The sequence below is a fragment of the Haliotis rufescens genome, unplaced genomic scaffold, assembly GCF_023055435.1.
Source record: "Haliotis rufescens isolate VD_foot unplaced genomic scaffold, xgHalRufe1.0.p SCAF_20, whole genome shotgun sequence".
NCBI classification, from domain to species: domain Eukaryota; kingdom Metazoa; phylum Mollusca; class Gastropoda; order Lepetellida; family Haliotidae; genus Haliotis; species Haliotis rufescens.
Window position 1 is genome coordinate 470880 of NW_025963891.1, and position 21249 is coordinate 492128.

The following is a 21249-nucleotide window of genomic DNA, read 5'->3' on the forward strand; positions in this document are numbered from 1 at the left end:
CATAATTGAACTAATTCTCTTTGAAGACTAGAAAATGGATGTATATTTTATCAACTGTTCTGTTACCATGGTTACTGAAATTTATAAGCTGTAATTTTTTTCACATGTTACTCTCAGATGACTCGACAAGTCTCATAGAAATATCCTATTTTATTGGTGCCCTGTTAGTGTTATCCTCCAGAGGGTGTAACTAACACATCAATATGAATATTGATGATGAAGCTGGGATTTAAGATCATCATGATAATGTTGAGTCATGACAAGCACTGTTTTGATTGGAACCAATAACAATGTTTGATATAACAAAAGTCGACTGTAATTTGGCTGATGAAACAAAATAAACAATTTTTCCAGAGAAAATTATCTTCTTATCTGTGCAAAAGATTTAAAATAAATCTTGCTACCAACATAACAGCTTTAGTAAAAAAATTAACAATGTGGTCATAGGAAAAATATGGTAAATAGAGCTTCAACATTTTCATAGATTATGTTTAAAAATAAGGTGATGCACCACAAGCATCCACTGGCAGATCCTGGATTGAGCAGTGAACCCTTAGAAATTGGCTCTAGTCCTGTAGTCCTTGCTAAACTGCCCAATAGTTAAGATACCATAAGGACTAGTAGAAATTTGTCATTTTTAAGGGTTTTGCTATATCATATATGTTATCATTATAAAAATGTTAGTTTCTACTGCTGAAGTGCACTGTGAGCTCACACCTCTGTGCATCAGTTCACTAACCGACATGACTGCAAACATTAAACTAATCAAAGACATCATTTGAAACTTCCTAAACTGGCAGCAGGTCCTCAAAATGCAACACCAAAATATATTCTGAGTTATGGAGACCTCGGAAGGGAAGCCCTCTATATCAAAATGTACACAGGTGTTATTCTATTCTGATATAAAATGGCAATTTATTATCAAACTCCAAAATTAACAAACATTATTTATAAATTTATCACACATAACTACACTGGCATCTCTGAAAAACTTCCATGGACAACATTTGTTAAGAAAATATTAAACAACAGTGACTCTGTGAAATATTTGACAACCTGATAACCCGATAACTTACCAATTGAAACCAGATGCTGGTCTGATATATCGAGAGGAACATTTGTGTAATTTATGTAGTTTCCAACGGTTAGTGACAAGTTTTGATAGGTACCTTTTCAGTCACGGTCTATGTGCATATCTGAAGATCTCTAAAGTTGTCTAAATTCATGAATACCATTTTTGAAATGTTGAAGCGGTTAAAAATTATGTAAGAGATTCCTGTGACTTTAATTTTGGCATATTTCCTTGAAACTTTCAATCTCTATATGTATTTTTATTATTATTATTATTATAATATATTATCATATATGAATTTAACTTATATGTTTTTCTCATGTACCACCAGTGGTGGGTTTTTCTCAGAGAATATCAGAACTGAACAGAACCATGAATAGCCAGTCCTCATATAATCAAGGAGAGATATAAGGAAGGGTTCTGGTTGTGACCAATTAGAAACATAACCAAGTGGACCCCTAATATTTAATTTCAGGGTCTTACAGAACATATGAGGATCCTGTAAAGTATTTGAATATTGTAGCAGACTGTACTGTATAATTTAATAATCATTTTAATTACAGGACCCTAATATTTCTTGTCAAGAATTAGTACAAAGAATACCACTGTGTGTCCCTTGGGAAGCAAACTTTATTTTCCTGTGCATCCACTGACACTTTTGTGCATGCTGGAAGCACACATATCTGCATGATTTAGAACCCAGCATGAACCTGTCTATAGCATGAAATTATCTGAATCCACTGATTCAGGATTTGAAATTCCTTGTATTAGTGTGCCAATGGCTCAGTTAAAATAATTCCTGGTGCCGGAAGAGTACACTTATAGAAATAAAATCTCTCACAAAAGTACATTGTGATAATGTTTATTATAAGGAGTCAGTGATAAATGTACACACAAGTAAACTCAGGATAAATATGTGGAGAATCACAGATATTGCTGTCATTACACATGATCATTTTGCATTAAAATCTTAGTTCAACTTTCACATTTCTGTGATCCGAAACAAAATGCAACAGTGACACTGAACATCTGGAATTCAGAACAAGGCTTCCTTAAACTCTTAGCATCATACCAAGATTTTTTACTCTAAAAGTCCTTAAATCTGAAAGTTTTCAGGCTAGTGAATTATCTTACAGACTAGTTTATAACATGTGATCACTAGTCCTTGAGCCTACTGAAGGAAGTATCCAGCTGTCTTATGCTGCTTCTATTTGTTTTTCTTCTTGATCATCATTTATTTTCCTTGTTTCTGTTAACATAATACAGCTGGCATAACAAATAATAACATCAGTGACCTAACAATAATTAACACATTAAGCTTCAGTTTCAGGGTTCATTCAAGTCTGTATCAATTATCATTCCACCATTCATGCTTCATTGTTCAACTGGTTCACATCATAAATACTGATGACCTTCAAGCCAGCCTTCAATTTGGCCATGGTGGCATTCTATCAGTCTTTTAACATTATCACCCACTGACTATAACCAAGCATGACAAACGATCCCACCCCACACACACACACACACTTCATGATCTATATAGAAAGTTTCAACAAGAACTATTTAACAATTATTCAGTTCTGCTCCAGAAAGGGAAACTGGATGGACATGGTGATTGCAATATCCCCCCCCCATTTTTCAAAACTGGGGGATATCAAAAAGGTACAACTATCTGCTGGGGTATTTGTGACAATAACATATTTGAAGTCACTTCAGTAAGTCAAGCTACAGAAAGCATACAGTTCAGTGCCAGGAGACAACTGACAGTTTCTCTTCATGCTTCATGTTGAGCCAGCAATAGAAATTGGCACTAGTCCCATAGTCCTTGCCAAACTGCCCAATAGTAAAGGTATCCTAAGGACTAGTAGAAATTGGCCCATATTAAGGGTTTTGCTATATGTTATCATTATAAAGGACTAGTGGACAAAACTGTTAGTTTCTAACCCTGTGAGCATGTTGAGATTAAGCCATCAGACAATGAAATTATAAGTATTGGTATGCAAGCATCAAGTCAAAACCAAATTGATTTCCAGTAACTATGTTAACTGTCAATTGTAATTACGTGTGAAAGTCCCCAAGATACTACACATGACATGCTCCTATCAAACTGACAGGTTATTACCATAAGTAGGATATTATGCTTGAACACACACATCATACTACAGACTACAGTCCCTTAAGAAGTTTAACCAAAGAAAAGGAACTGTGATTTTATAAAACTCTCAGGCTTTAGACTTGTTTGCAGGCTGAGAACATGTATAATCAACATGTGTTTTTCAAAGGCATTATTCCACACTTGGTATTTGAATGTGTTGAAATAAAGAAAACATTTCAACCAAGCTCAATCCTATCAAATAACAGAATGAATATGACACTTCTATTAATGACAATAAACAATTAAGGCTTTTCAGATTTCTCTCACAATGTTCTGTCTTTTTCTCTTCAGCATATAATAATAATAACAACAACAATAATATGTCATGGAAAATGATAAATACAAAATTCTTTGGAATAGGCCCATATTCAGCCTCAGACCTGTCCAGGCCAACAAACCTTCAGAAGTCTGAAGTGTTGGGGAGTCTTCACATTTTCAAAAAGTTCTGGGTGGGTTTGACTAGGCCTTCTGGGAGAAGTCCAATTCGCTGTCTGGGCTGCGTGTAGAGGGCAAGAGCCCTGAGCTGATGATGAGCCTAACCATCCTGACTGTGCCAGGATCACCCAAACCTTCTTTGCTGCATTTTTTATTTTAATCTGTACATCATCATCATCATCATCATCATCATCATCATAATCATCATCATCAGAGGTCTGATGCCAGGACATGAAATACTCCTCAAGAAAGCATGATGCAACATAGCATACCTTGGTTAGTAACTTACAAATGCTTTCTACATCTTCTACATCACATTTGTCTGTGTTACATGGGGTTATATAGACACACGGGACAATGGACCATCTTCCGGCTCACTGATGTCTAGACAAGTTCTGTCACCATGGGAACAACTTTATCTTGTTTACTCATGTTACCTATTTGATGGACTGTAAATATATAAAGCACATAAACACAGACTGGAACAGCATGCTAAGCAGACATGTTGTGTGTAGGAGAGATAAACTATTGCTATCCGCCACTTAATCCTGGTCATCAGAAGATGATGTATCAGACTGGCTCCTTCTCAAGAGGCATGATGTTTCAATGATTCTGAGCATGTTGAGATAAGTTCCAGAAACAAAAGCAGCCTACGCCAAGTTCAACTCATGCTCACCCACCTGTCTCTGGAAATGACTAAAAATTCAATACTTCAAACTTTACCTAATCTGCAAAGGTGATATGTGTATGAAGTTTTGTTTCTGCTTCAGAAAGAAAGCTTAAATTCAAGAGTTTATGGCCCTCTTGGTGCCATATAAGATACTGAACATACTGAAAGTGCAAAATACGAAATTCCTCAAAAAGAAAATACGGCAAAATTCAAATGTTCAAATGTTTATTGTATGAAATGCCTTGGACCTAAACACGCTAAATACACGAAGTGCATACTATACAGTGCAGGATCAGTGTACAAGTAGGTTCATATGTTCCATTTAAGTACATTTCTGCTCTTGAAGGCATACTTGAAATATATCACACCAGTAATGTGTGAATGTCTATTAAGGATGATACCACCTCATCAATATGTTTTATGTCGTTCACAAAGTTTCTTTAAGAAATATTGGTATTTAGTTCAATTCTGAACACAAATCCCACAATCAGCATGGCCAGTTAAATCTACAATTTGTTTCCATGAAAAGAAATACTGAAATTAAAATCTTTTCCACTACAGGATATACTGGATGCAACATATTTACAAATACAAATTGACAATGGATGGAAATAATTCATAATTTAATGAAAACCTATCCAAATATAAGAATGCATGTTACATATAACTGACAGTTCTATTCAAGCAATGTATCAATGATTGTTTTTCTTCAATCAAACTTTGAAATCCCAATATTATAGGCTTCTGAGCATGAACGATATTGTGACATAAAGAGAATTATTGGAAATCTAAAGAAGAGTGCCACATGTCGCCAGCAAGATCATACCTGAAAGTCCGCGGGACTTGAAAATATATAGACCCAAGTAAATCCCTCGGACCACTAGTTTGTTTTTACAGAAATAAGGAACATTTTCTGATTAATACTCTGAAACAAAAAAAAATTACTGTCACTGTATCATGAATATTGCCAGAAAACATATGTACGTAATGAGCGATAACCAAAGTTGGTCTCTCCTCAGTGCTAACATTACTGACATAAACAGAATAAAACTAACAGTGAACATAGTAAACATGCTCAACCAACCAAACCATAGCAATGGTGACTACAAACACCATAAATAACTTCATGAGAACATCTGTGACTATTTATACACCTTATGTAATACCATGGTATCCATGCAGGAATATGGCTGCCCTTCTGGGACCATCAATACCTTGGACAGAGGAGCTGGTAATGAGTGCACTTGTCAATATCACTTAACCTTGATAGACTTGTGAACATCTGGACATGCAAGATCCAGGTACACATTGATTGCACCTCTACAGGAACTGACCCATCACTGCCCAGTCATATTAATAACACATTCATCATGGCTCCTTCTGAAATCATTACATATACATCATCTTTGATATTTCCCCAGACACATGACAGAGCCTCTTCTGTGTAATTGAAGATAAAAGACAACTTGACAGAAATAATCACCCATACAAGTCTCCTATAAACAGGCCCATGTGCCTTGACTGATGGATGAAGCATTACATAGACATACCTACCTCCAATGGACAAGCAGTCTTCCTGTATACATATCTCAGTGTCACATAGATCCGAAAACATCTACACATAATACACCATGTGGCAGTTGAGAGAAAACGGAAAGACGACTATGGACACACACCTAACATGATGCATGAAGCAAAGGCCTTTTCCCTATCGCTAGCCACCATTACTGTCGGTCCATAGGAAAATCAATACTCTTCCAACGGCCAACTTAATTGAAAAAGCTCGCTCCGTATTTCTGTACTATACAAAGCAGGGTTGAGTTCCGCGGGGGAGTGGCCGGAGCAAGCTGTGCATTTATATATAAGTGTTCGGAGACACTGGTTTATCAATGAAGAAGAAAGATAGTGATGCAGTGCTGAAGCTACTGACATGTGGAAGTCCTTTGAAACCTTGCTGTAAATCACATCCATATTCAACATGTTAATGTCAGAACAGGAGCTGTAGGACAGATTTATGAATAATAACAATTCTTGTGGGTATGTTCCAAATCACCATAAGTTGTCAAATATGTAACTTAGGATTTTAAAGGATAAGTCATCACAATCATAATTATTGCAAAATGCATTATGTCCATGAAATTATGAATACATATGAATACAAAATTAGAAATTGGCACCAGTCCTGCAGTCCTTGCCAAACTGCCCAATAGTTAACGTATCATAAGGACTAGTAAAAATTTGCCCTTTTTAAGAGGTTTGCTATATGTTATCATTATAAGGACTAGTGGACTAAAAATGTTAGTTTCTATCAGTGATTTACTGTTTCACATCTACAATCTGACAATGCAGTTCCAGTTATAGATAACATAGCAATACACAACATGCATCAGAGTTTGAAATAAATAATTATTTTCACCAGTCCACCAAATGATCTGCTACAGTGGTGCCATTAACCTTATGGTAAAGAGGTTGTCCACAAGGAAATGTCACCTGTCCTGAATTTTACTAGTCTCAGGCTAGTGGACATATAGACGTTATCACGTGAGTATCTTTTGGGATGGTAAACATCCTGTATTAGGAATATAAACATTGTATTTAGCGAGCGTTGGTGATTTTTAGTATCTTAAACTGTTACTTTGATAATGATAATAAATATCCTAACAGTTTGTCCTGGTCCCTGATTGTCAATTTGGTCTCAATCACCAGTCAACAAGACCAGCGCCATATTAGTCACATATTTGTTATACACTGAAAGTAATACCTACCTGACTTTTAACCTACATTACATTAAGATAATCCATCAAATGAAGACGTTAACAGTTTAGTCAATATGTGATAACAGAACAATCAACACGTGACCCTGAACAATCAACACATGACAATGAACAATCAACATGTGAAAATGAATGATCATACCATTAACAGCAGTCATAACACCGATGTGTCAGTTGGATGTGAAACTAAAGTCAGTTGTCAAGGAAATAGATAGGTGAACTGTTTGTTTGGCATTTTTACTTTCAGAAGTTGGTAACAGTAAAAACAGGACATTCTCATGGATGACAACTTCTTTATTCTATTATGATGTGAAGTTTTGGTATAGATCCTGACATAGAGTTGTAAAGGATAATAATATCTTGTCTTTACTGAAATATGTAAATGTTTAAAATAAGCCTTTCCAAACAATGACCAGACTAAATACAAACACAAGCCTAGAACGTGCATCAATAAACATGGCAATGGTGACATACAGGGTAGTTACAAGAAGATAACTTCATTCCCCAGCAGCTCCCCGTTATGGATTTATGAAGCATATAAACAATATGACAAGACACTGCTAGGATGTAGAGAAACCACAGGAATGCTAATGGCAGACTTTTAGGAAGCAAGGAGTCTCTCTGAACCCAGTGTGATGGACAATATGACCGATAAGATTGATTAAACCCACCAGTGTCCTTCACTACGGGATAAAATCGTCAGCCTCATAACTCTGTAATAGCCCATACACTTTAGAGATCAATAACTAAGATGGCATATGATGAGATTTCCCTTCTCAGGGACACATTCCCAGAAGAACAAAGGAATAATGGAAGCCTGGTTCCTGTTTTCCTTCAAAACATTATATGAGACAATGAATTAAGTACAAATATATTTAGCTGATGGTGAATACGGAGAAACATCATCCCTGCTCAGACTAAAGGAGCCTCATGGACACAAGGGATGAGTTACCTCAACATGCTAAACTACCCATACAATATATATTGTGAGTGTTGGGAATGACTGTCCAAGACCTCGTTCCAGTACAGAACATCATCATGTACGGGCCTCATCATGACTTAATCAATCAAATGTAGTGTCAGGAGCCTCTATTACATTCATATGATGTGATCATTTCAAAAAGGTTTGAAGGTCTGTTGGGATTCCAATGCAGAATAGATCACAAGTAACCCATTTGGTAAATTGTGATTAAAAGGTGATGAAGTGTTTTAATACGTAAATTGGCTGATTGTTTGTCATTGTACTTGGCAGTGGGGTTGATGCACATGCTATCAACCTCTTGTTTGTAAATAAATTGTGATGTCAGACTCATTGTTTCCACACTGCCATGGTACAGGCCTAACACTGTCATTTACCATGTTCACTGGTGTTCACAATCATTATTTACTGAAACTAATTGCTGCTACTGTAACGTTTGGATGCTTCATTTGTTCTCATGAATATACAAGGTCAGTGTTAGAAATTGGATTTTCTGCAATAGTAGCTAAATCAAGGACCTAGTTATTAACTTAAAAAACAATAGACCCATTGACCACATAGGCATACAGGTACAACTAGAACACTACTTAAAGTGATGTCATAATCTATAGGTGAATACTCCTCTCCTCCTACCCCTAATTATAGATGCCAAATGTCATTAGTTCAATTACTAGGACAAATTGTCATCCAAAATAGCCTAAAGTCTGTGACATTTTGCAATTTTGATAATGATATAGAAATTTGCTAAAATCATGAAAATGTCTTAAAAAATCTGTTTCTTGCAAAATCACTGCCCATACATCATCTTCCTGTAAACATGGCAAAGAAGTTCACTCTTTGTTCTCTCCATACCACCTTTAGCTTTTAGACTTTATATCAAATTTCATATTTTTATTGACCAAGCTTGTTATACATGTTTATTCACCTGAATTCGCTGAAGGGATATGATTGTGTTTTTTATAAAGCGCATAACACTCGATAAATCTTTTTTTTTACACAATGAATCATAAACAACTACTATTCTAATCTAAACTCTGAAACGAGCAACGTAGATCGCGTTAGGTAGGCAGAGCATGTATACTGCTTTGTTGGTCATCTCCCCCATACGATTCCACCTTGGTTACACTGCTGATCGTCTATAACTCTCATCAATTATTTGTACCCCGAAGGTATCGTGGTAGCGAGGGATCACTATGCTTCCCACTAGGGATTCCGGGCTAGAATGTTGGTCCCCAGCAACCAATGCTAGTCACAGGAGGTAACTTAATGGATGAGGTTGGCTTTGTGATTTGAACGTTGGTTGATAACATGTCATCGTACCCCCATCAATGTGGAATATTGCTCATAATTTCAATCACTGGTTTGTCAGGTTAAAACATTGTCATTTACAATGCAGTATTGTAGCTGGCATATTAAGAAGTGCTGCATTCAACATCAAACTGAGTTACTGACCTTAGCAACTCGTCCAAAGCCTGAGTTGACAGTTCAGCAAAGCAGCGGTAGAAACTAACAGTTTCAGTCCACTAGTCCTTATAATGATAACATATAGCAAAACCTTTAAAAACGTCAAATTTCTACTAGTCCTTAGGATACCTTTACTATTGGGCAGTTTGGCAAGGACTATAGGACAAGTGCTAATTTCTAACGCTGCAAAGGCTATTGTGTATATTTAATGACATCCAACATGCACGCAGTCAGAAAAGATGAGAAAGGAGACTTTTGTGTCCAGAAACCTAAACTGCTTAGCCAAGACTGTATTTGTGATACAATTCCAATACATTTTCTTTATCATCACACTTCATACACAATTAATATGATGCATAAACCATTCTGATAACAGAATACTCAGAACTAATGAATTTGCCATTAAATTATTATACTTAATACTACAGGCATGAAACAAATGCTGGTATACCGGTACTTGTGATACTGTTTTGAATACATTAAAATGGTAATACAATTATCTGTCTGATGTGCCACAACAGCTGTTACTCTGGCCTACATCATGTACATACTTCAGCTCTTTCACTTCCACCCAAGGCAAGCAGACAGCAGCAAATATTGCATACATAGCTATTCATGCTTTGGATATACAGTCAAACCTTGTTTATCAGAACACTTGCATTTTCTCAAATACGGTCTGGATATATGAATCCCTTGTCTGTTCCCTCCTCTACCCACATTCTACTGAGGCAAACAAACCTCTATAAGATTATTGGAGTATTATACCCAGTAAAATTGTTGGTAATTGAAATTCACTCTCTGGATCCGGGGAACCAGGATTCCGGCTAAATAAAGCATTTTATGTAGTAAATATTGTCCGGTAGGCGAGGTTTCTGGATATCTGGGGTCCAGATAAGCGGGTTTCCACTGTAGCAGTAATTTAATCATTCAGCATGTTGAGAGAATAAGTTAGATCTTAAAAATGTCACGGCATGTTAGCTAAATCATGTTAATGTGGCATGCAAGTTCAAAGTGATAAAGGTCTCAAGATGTTACATCTTCTTTGGTGAAATCAACGCGTCGTCGATCACAGGTATGGCGCTGAGGAACCAAGAATCATAATCATGGTAAAACTGGGATTCAAACCTGTGATGATAGGAATCTGGCATGCTTATTACAGCAACATTTGCCAACTGGGCCACCAGCGCCCCCTTTAATAATACACATATTGTTGAATAACCTTCAGCTATAAATCATTGTATCATAATTACGATTGCTTACTTCCAAACAAACTAGACCAGGCCTTCAGGTACCTGCCACATGCCTTCTTAAATTCATACACATGACACAAGGTGTATCAGCATCATTATAATCAATGGTAATCCAACCCCATTACACATACTACATACATAGAGCAATTGAAGACACATAAAGCATTACAACACACTGTGCAACAGCTGGAGTCAGGATGCTGCAGCCATCCAGAGCATATCCTCAACACTCACATTACAGGGATTACGCTGAGATACATGTGTCACTTGCGGGCTGTATTGGATTGTACAAGCTGAATGGGCATGTACACCATGAGGCCAAAAGGTCGAGGGGTGTGAAACCCATGTCAGTGATTAGTCAGTAAAATCCTGTGCATCCCACAAGTGTTACATGTAACAAATTAACCACTGCAAGACTTATTTTGGGTGAAACATTTAGGGATGATGATTAGATCTAGCTTCTGATCACCATCAGACTCTCAACATGGTAACACAAGGTAACACATTTGTGTTGTGACTAAAGATTAAACAATATGACATCTTGATATCCATTTAGGCCTGCCAACCAACTTTTATGGGTCTATACAAGACAGCGACAGATTGTTAAGAAAGCTACATTCTTTAACAAGTAAACATTAACAATTCTCTGCAACATGAAACACATTTACATGTTAACAATTCAACTTGCTTAGAACTCATCCCAATAATGACAACATATCTAGGCAAACTATGAATAACAAGTTTACACTTGCCCAAAGGATAATAAATCCCTTTATAATGTGCCAAATTCCCCAAGTGAATGATGATGGGGCAACATTATTACTACCCTGGTCAGTGGATTAGTGAACATTCGATTTGCATTCTCAACTCTCTGGGGAGTATACAACCAAAGCAGCCTGTGAGGCACTTACTAAGAACTTAAAGTAGTCTACTAGAAGGTTAACAGTCACATTGCTATTTCATCCTACCGGGTACCCATTCACTGCTGCATGATTAGCAACATATTTAGAACAAAGTCATTCACCAAAGGAGACACCACATGCTACATGTGCTAAATGTGCTTCCGTGTGGGGTAGGACCAAGCCTTAGAAACTCTCTATGACTCTATGAGTCAAGCTGCCAACACTGTCACCCATCCAACTACTCTCCATGACCAAACTTGCTTAACGTCACCTGATTTGTGACCTGTGCACTATACATATACAGTCAAGTCTCGTTAATCCGACATCGTTGGTTGCACATGATTGTGTCAGATTAACGAGTATGTCGGATTAACCATGTTAACGAAATTAAGTGATTTGTGATCGAAAATCGGACATCTTCACGATAGATAATAACCGTGTGTACCTTGTAATAAAATCATTAAAAACGAAATATTTATATTGTTATGTTGTTTATTCATTCATTCCTTAATTTATAATTAATGACATTGCAATAATAATAATAATTTTCCCATTTATACGTAACAATAGAGACATTACTCACTGAATATATCACATCAACGACACACGTTTCCTCGTGTAAATGCAAGTGCTACTGTCTTAACAACTTGCTTCATCTACTTAAAATAGTCTGTCAGTGTTTTCTGTTTCTCACATTTTGAAGGCACATTTCTCAAAGTCTCCTGTTCGCTTGACGTCTAGGGCTTGTGGTTCTTCAGCATCAGCATTGTCGAGGTGTAATTTCATTTGCTGTTTCTTATAATAAAGCTTGAACTTCTTTATGATCCCGGCATCTAGTGGCTGAATGTGCGATGTGGTGTTTGGTGGCAAAAAGTGACATTTCACATTAGTTGTGTCGACAGTAGCATGGGATGGGGCGTTGTCCAACAGCAATATCACGTGGCGTCGCTCCAATCGCATTTGCCGATCCAAGATCAGTAGCCAGGCTTTGAATATTAATGAAGTCATCCATGCTTTCTTGTTTACATACCAGTCGACCATGATTTATATACCTCTTCGTATTTTAAACTGGCTTCATGCACATTTATCTGGCTTCAATCTGTAAACTACATTTGTATAGCTTTGTACATACAGGTTTGAATAGCTTTTCCTGTTATATGTTAAAGTTAATCTCTGCAGCCAGTGCGTGTCAAAACACGGGGTTGTGTACTCGCGGGGAGATGACCACGGAGTACGCTGACCACTGTGTCGGATTAACGAGACTGATTAATGAGTGATTTCAGTAATTCGTTGCAAATTAGGTGTGTCGGAGTCAGAGTGCAAGAATGTCGGATTAACGGGACTAAATAGCACTGAATCAATCGGTTCCTATCATCTGTGTCGGATAAAGCCGAGTGTCGGATTAACGAGTGTCGGATTGACTTGAGACTTGACTGTATGGATGTATACCTTTCATAAGTGCAGATTGCTACTGGCAAGTAGGCAAGTGTCGAATATTTTCAGTCATTTATTCTGACATATAATACCGTATTCGACGTAATAAGCACTCAGGGCACTCTGAAAATTAGAAATAGGGGGCTCTTATTAGAATCTTATTTGTGTTGAAAGATAAATTTCGTGGTTTATGCTGACAGCCTGAAATGTTTATATACTACAGATATATTTTTCCAGAATTTAATTGCTCATAATTAAGGGTACATATAACACTAGAGTGTGTATTATACGCGAATAAATAACTCTTGTGTACATTGATCAATCGGAATAATTGGGATTATTCACTAGCCAATATATTAGCAAATATCTATATTATTAGAGAGGGGCGCTTATTACGTTGAATATCAATTGACATGTACATCAAAATTTTAATTTCTGGTCGAAGGTGGTTGTAAGTCTGCCTTAGAACTCGGTCCGAAGTACAATTAAAACATGTTACAGCATATTCTGCCGCTGCATTTGTCAACTGGCCGCACCACTATTGACTGATTGGCTATGAATACACATACACCACACAGTACACACAGCTGTTGTGGCAAAACTCTGACACTTGGCTAAAAACAAACTAATATGGAAAATGTCACACTTGAGAAAAGGGACAAGATCATACTTGTACATGATACTCAGCAATATGTTGTGCTATGCTGGCAAAATGTAGTATCAAGCCCCAAATTTGCATAAAATTATTCTCAATTCATGTTATCATTACCACAATTATCATAACAATAAATATTTAAGCTTTGCAAATGTGACTTGTATTTCACTTATAACTGGAATAATAAACTAGACAAGATACTTAGCTTTACACATTGCATGCATGCATCATCATTATCATGATACAGTATCGGAAATTTGAACGAAATACATATTTCCCTATTTCCCAATGTTGCCTCCCACCTGGTATAAATGCATAGACAAACCTGTCTTGTTGAGAATAGTTCACCATATTACCATGTTTATCTGCTTTTAACATGTTTACGTGGAATTATTTTTAATATTTCCTGTCATTTGCCATGAACTGTCTTGAATCATGTGGAATGAGATGACATTGAACTATGCATTGACCATGTCGATATGATTCAACTTTAGTTTACTGTACATCTTCCAGATTCTGTTGCACTAGATATATACTAGATGGGTTACAATACAAAACTTGACATATTCAGTCATATTCATCTCGTAATACAACATATGCAATACTCATGATAATACCAGATGTACATAGTATATATCACACAAAAAAGAAAGTTTTGCATGGATTTGTTATTTTCTTATTCTATCAGAATTATTGATGATATTCTGATCATGTTCATACAAAAATACAATACAGAAATCTAAATGAAAATACTTGACCGATTCCATTGCCAATATGAATCTAAGAATCGGTTCAACTGATAAGCTTCACTCTTGTTTTCATAGAAACAAACTCATCATCTCGACGTCAATTGGTTACACACGATTCTTGTTCTGGCATTGTCATGAAAAAAACAAAGCATCCAATTTCAAGATATGTTTATCTTTACCTGTTCATCAATAATCCAACACGACAGATGTGCCGTGAAATTATGACAAATTACTACTTCAGTCTTGTAAACATGAAAAAAACATCAATAGCTAACATGAATTTCTTGTCAGTAGGTGTAGTATTGCAATATTGAGCAGATCAATGAACATTTTCATTACGCTCGTCAATGATGCACAATGATCCATGCGTAACATGACATGTCTCCTGCAACAACTGCAATTGATTATTCCCCAATAATGTGTTGCTACAACAATAGAATATAACAACTGTTTCAAACTGCACAGAAGATAATAAACCACTGAGTCAACAAAATAAACTAAAATTATCAAAGAATAAGTTAAAAAGCCATAGCTAATGGCAAGTGCTTATCCAGTGTTCGAAATACCTGCCTGCCCGACCGTCCGAGACGGGTTGATTTCAACTCGGGCTGCCAGATTTTCAAATCCCCCTGCCCGACAGTCGGGTTATATTTCATATGTGAAAATATTCAAAATATTTCCCGATGATAAGCATTAATTCACATGTAAAGATGAATGATAAAATGTAACCAAAAAGAAACCCCGTTAGCTTATCCTGAGAAACATATGATTATAGTGGGCAGGCAGGTTTTGGTCAGGGCGGGCAAGTATTTCAGCTAGCCAGTCCTGTGGTCTGGTTGAAATCTTTGGGAGTTTCATACCCTGGCTTATCAAATAGTGTGTTACATATGTGATACACTTTTGGTTTATGTGTAAAATTACAAAGCCATGCTATACCAGGGATCGATTTCGCTATATCCAAGCTGCACCAGTGCAGGTAACCTTTATTGTCAGGTTGCACCCAGTGCAGGTAACATTTCCTACCACAAGTGAATGGCAGCAGTTTTATCGTATAACTTTACTGTAAATAATGTCTACTCCTATCATGTGTATCAGATTAAAATCAATTCCTGGAAATAAAAACGTAAACAAGTCTGTTCTCATGCCCCAAAGCAGTTCATAGACCATGTGCTGTGTACACAATCTTGTGATGTTTCATGCAAGGTCATAGGTCATTGTGTAAGACGTCACTCGTAATGGTTGACAGGTTGAATTTGCTGACATACTATCTCACTGTGTTCATATGGAAAAGAATTTAAATTTATGAATGAAAATGTTGACAGCAACCATAAAAACATTCTTCCAGACATCCAGTAATTCAATATATATAGAGTCATGACATGAAATAGCAACTGTTGTAAATGGTTTTACAGTTTGTTGGCATAAAATATATTATTTGGGTCTCTGACCGTATCAAATGAAATCTTATCAATATGGACTTTTGAATTAATTAGAAGTGACAGTTCATTTTACAATGACTATTGCTCCAGGTTCACCCTCTTGTTTAATTAGTAACAAATAAGTCATTTATTTCACACAGAAGGCAGCGTGTTTGCCACGTGCAGCAGTCAGAAAATGTTTACAATTAATCTGAAGTTGAAATGACTGTTGACATTCACGATGTTTAAGAGTTACATTTGAATGATTAAGTCACAGTTTTCAATTTTTATGGACAAATTTGGAAGCAAACGTATCATACACATAGCATATTCTAAAAACATTCAATCCACAGCAGTTTCAACAAACTTCATCAATACCAGCAATACAGTGACTGTGTATCACAATATATTATCCAGTCCAGGGCCCCGTTCCACAAAGCGATCATAGCGCTACGACTGTCATAAGCTTATGATAAAGTATAGGAGTTACGATCATCTTAGCGCTACGATCGCTTTGTGGAACAGGGCCCTGACTTCAGTGGGAGATATGTAAGCAGAATTGTTTTTTCGTAACTCCAGTTAAGAGATCTATGTGGTCTAAATGTTCATTGGTTGTCTGACCACTTACTGATCATTGATTGATCGACTGGCATAAGTGTTAGCATGAGGCAACTGCATGACATCATGGTAGCACGGGGATCCCGGTCCACTTTTCTTGGAGAGCTGCAACGGGTTGGTCATGATTGTGAAGCGCTACAGGACATTGGTGCATGTGATATCAAAGTTCATCATGTTCCTCCCACAGACATTCAAGGGGGTTGAGAGTTAAAGTCAAGACATAATTGACCAAGGCAGCATACAGGTGTTCCCATTTCTCGAAATATCCATTGAAAGACAAGTTTTGTTTGGATGGGCATTATCCTGTTGGAATTCAAACTGAAATCAATCCTATGTGCAAAGGGTACAAGGACTGGCCTCATAACCTCATCCAGAGACCATTTACCAAGGAACCGGCCTCAGGACTAGCTGGGAGACCGATCACTGCCGTGCGAGACCAAGCAGCACTTTCACACGAGACTTGATTTGAAGATTTACATGAGAGGCTTTTCGTGAATAGACTAATCAGCTGTCCAACCCTTTACTAAGTTGAGTTATGTTAGTTTTCCTAATTGTTAAAGGGCGTTTATTACATATAAGTAACTATATGTATACATTAACATTCTTGCGAATTAACGAACGGTTAGATTGTACCACATCCCAGTGTTCTATCTCACAAAAAGAAAATGGCGCCTGCAAATGAAAATACTCCATTAAATATGAAACAAAGTTCTTTTACAGGAGTCAATCGGAAGATTTATTATATTTCTTTGTGGTTGCATAATTTATTTCTTATTTATTTGGGTGTTTTGAAAAGGGCATCCATCAGAAAGTATATCTGATTTTAACTGCACTCAGCCTAATACTTGAAATATCATTGTTATGTCAGCATGTGCACTTGAGGGGAAGCTAAGGGAATGAACTCTCAGCATTCAAGCATTGTGTAAGATTGTTTACCAGACTATGGAAGTCCTCAAATAAGAGCATCTGCACATGAGTCGTGCATCTTGACCACTGGCAGGAGAAAAGCAGCAGGACGACCCAATGTATCAATTTCACTCATGGGCACAGCAGTGGCCATAAGTGATAATCTACTGCTGACGCCTGTCCCTCTGTATATGGCCTCTGCCTCAACAACAAACTCCTGAATTTGTCATGAAGATTCAGTGGGTGCAACTTCTTCATCCTGCAGCTGTATGTGAAATGCACACAGTTTCTTCACTTAACTGCACATCACTTGCCTGATAATGGTGTTAATATCTACATCGAAACATTGTATCAATTGTAATAAAAATGTTGTATATCCATAGTACCATCTCCCGTGTTCATCATACAAACTGATTGTTGAAATCATTAGCAATTTGTCTGAATAAGTTCCCCTACCTTATGATGCCTGTTTACTTGCCATTTCTGCACTAGTGCCATGTATTGTCTCGCAATGAATACTACTGTCACAAAGCAACAATTCCCCATCATCCTCTTGCAATAAATGGCATTGTAAGCAGCCATACAAACATACATCCACATCACTACATAAGTGAAGACCCGTGAAGATCCAGGTTAGAATAGGTCTTCAGCAACCCATGCTTGCCAAAAAAGGTGACTAACAGGATCTGGTGGTCAGACTCACTGACTTGGTTGACGCATGTCATTGTATCCTAAATGTGTAGATCAATGCTCATGACGTCAGTCACTGGATTGTCTGGTCCAGACTCGATTATTTACAGACAGCTGTCATATAACTGGAATACTGCTAAGTGTGGCATTAAACAACGAAACAATATGAAGTGAAAATAATCTGATAATGCAATGTTAAACTCCATTTCACCTCCCCTCATGCAATTCCTCAGTTTTTTAATATGCATACAAATGTATATGATTTTAATGTCAGGGGAAACTGGTTAATATGGTAAAGATGAACTAAAAGTAGAACACTTAAAACCAGAATATGTTTATCCCTATTCCCTGATGCGACAACAAGGACGTTTGTCACAGATGTTATGTTTAAACCATTTCCATTCTATTTCTAGCATTACAATAGTTGGTAATTCTTTCCTTGTATCACATATAGACTAAATATAAGTATTGTATTCATACTGAAAGTTAGTCACCAATTACCAGCCTTTTCAGTTGATACAATGGAAAAGAATTCAGGACTTGTCTATCACTCGGTCAACTTGTCAGGTGGATCAGTACTCTGACAGTCTTCACCTCTCCTCAGTCAATTTGAAACAGTAATAAAATTAAATAACTGGTTCCTTGCTCTCATAAAGCAGATGGATCCAAACCCAAAGAGGTTCATATGACAAACTTTGATTCCTGATGAAGAACAACATTTTTCCAAATGTCCGATAATCTAATACCATGAATACAGGACAAGAAATAAGCATGATAGTTAGTATTTAAAAGTAAAGTTCAATTTCATAAACATCTTGCTCTTTGTCAGGTAAGTAGATTGATAAATATTTTGATAGGGTAGATTGACAAATTGTGTAAGCAGTGTATGGTAGGTAGAAAACTACCCTTTGTGTAACGTGGCGACCTCAATAATCCAATTAACATAATGAAATGATGGAGCAATCAACAAGAACTTCATCAGCACCAAATAGTAGTTGTATACACAGGAACCAGTATCTCAAGTGTCCATGTAGAGTGAGGGTTAGAACATTTACAGTGAAACCCTGTTCATCTGAAACATCTGGTATTTCATGGGGATTAGAACAAATATAGACATGTTCAGAAGTGCTGGGAACTGGTTAACACTTTTAAAATTAGCATTGCCATTTGGTTTAAAAAGCAATCAATGATCAATTAATGATTTCTCATGATGGAGTGAAAAAAATCATAAATTCAAAGCAATGTTTCATTTTATTTGTCATGACAATAATAGAAAACCCTTCAAATGATAGTTTGCTCTATTCTTTAACACAAATACATCTACCATTTATCTATAAGAACTGTTGCAACAGCAATACACTGGGACACTTGGTATTCATGTAACATTCTGTTTTATTATCTCCCACAAATTAAAAAAATTAAAAAGCATAAGCATTACACAGATTACTTGATTGATTCTTTGATTGAAACTTAAACCATTTAATTATGAATTATAATGATTAATTGAAACAACATTCTGCTCCGGCTAGCAGACATTTGTATTTTATATATCACTTCAGGATATTATATCTTATCAGATTAAATCATTTCTACACATTGCTTGGGGTAATCAAATTCGTGTCAATTACCATAATTATATAAGACAAAGAGTATTGCCAGTAACAACTTAGCAGCTTACATGGTACATGCATAGTGGAATGTAAACAGACAAATTAAACCTGATAGAAACACATGTGAGCAGTGAGCCATGAAGTCTCATTTGCAATTAAGGTAATTGATTGTCGGCTTAAAAGTCAAAGGTCAATTAAGCTGTTACAACAGCGATATCAGGTGTCTCCTCATTTGTCAGACACCCCACTTGTCAGACAGCTAATAATCACATAGGTCATGGTTGAGTGGACTTATAATCCACCGGCAGATACCTGTCCAATACAAAAGACTGACCAAAACAAGGTAGAAGACTAAACACAAATAATTATGATTAAATAAAAAATACATTGGTTATTTTATGACATATTTGTTACATTCTCAAATAGCAAAGAGTATTTTAACAGTATAGTACATGAGTTTTTGATAGGTATTTATAAGTATTATGCTGCTGTTGTTTTCATTTTTGTTGAAATTGACCAATAATGTGTTTGAAGGCAGAGTTTCTAGACTAATATTCAAATGTGACGGGTGTTGAGTCTCCTAAACAGATAGATAATCAGTGTTGAACCCTATGATGTGTACTCTACATTGGTAACAGAGCTGATGTGATCATCATCATCAATATGAATGTTGCTTCAACCCAACCTACTGTTATTCCACTAAGTAATTCACTAAGTGACACATAAATGGTGACTAGGCTACAAAGTTTGGTTTCCAATTTCTGTGCAGGTCTAGACATAGTAATAGATTCCTGTGCGAAAATGGGACATTGTCTCTCTGTAATACAAGGGAAATGGATTATTCAGTGGTAGATTGATCTTCATCATAACATTTGCGTCAGCAGATGTGTAAAGTGTTGTTTGAATGACCTGATTCAGCTTACTGAAACTACATATTGGCTGGGGTCCAATCTTTAGTTTACCAGCTTGAATACCTTGCAATGTAAACACAAGTTATAATCTTTGCACCTAGCATAAGACAACAGTTGTGCTTGGGGTGAAATTGTTTCCAAGTTACATGAACTGATTGGTCCGTTCAGCAATGCCTATTTCCCTCTGAACAAACATAGTAAACAGTTTAGATTCCCGAAGTTAAGAATTCGAAAGCTCCGAGTTAAATAAAAAAAATGTTGCATTCTCATCTAACTGCCCATTGATGTCAAACAAGTCAGCATTGACGGGGGCGGATAAGGAATAAAAACAACACACAGTATTGTCGCCAAAGCGGCAAATTCACACGTATATACACATACTTATGATGAATTGAACAGAAAAATATTTAACATAATTTCTAAATGTCTTGAAAAATCGCTGATAACACAATGAGAGCGCAAAACAAACTTTGTGTTAGAAAATCGGCGTTCAACTACTTACCGTCTGTCACACGCCACCATCTTGAATAATTCCCAGTGAATGTTGTAACGACGAT

At 36.6% G+C, this 21249-nt stretch overlaps 1 protein-coding gene across 3 annotated transcripts in view; it reads right to left on the reverse strand.

Moving 5' to 3' along the window:
* The window catches only part of LOC124151056 (TBC1 domain family member 16-like), a 42659-nt gene extending 21430 nt beyond the window's left edge, over positions 1 to 21229 (reverse strand). For 2 of the 3 annotated variants that reach the window (XM_048400727.1, XM_048400726.1), the window contains exon 1: positions 5887 to 6060. The gene's annotated coding sequence lies outside the window, so the exon portion shown is untranslated. Of the gene's footprint in view, positions 1 to 5886; positions 6061 to 21194 lie in introns of those variants that run through there. The other variant, XM_046523352.2, reaches the window with a different exon arrangement.
* Positions 21230 to 21249: the final 20 nt, after the last annotated feature.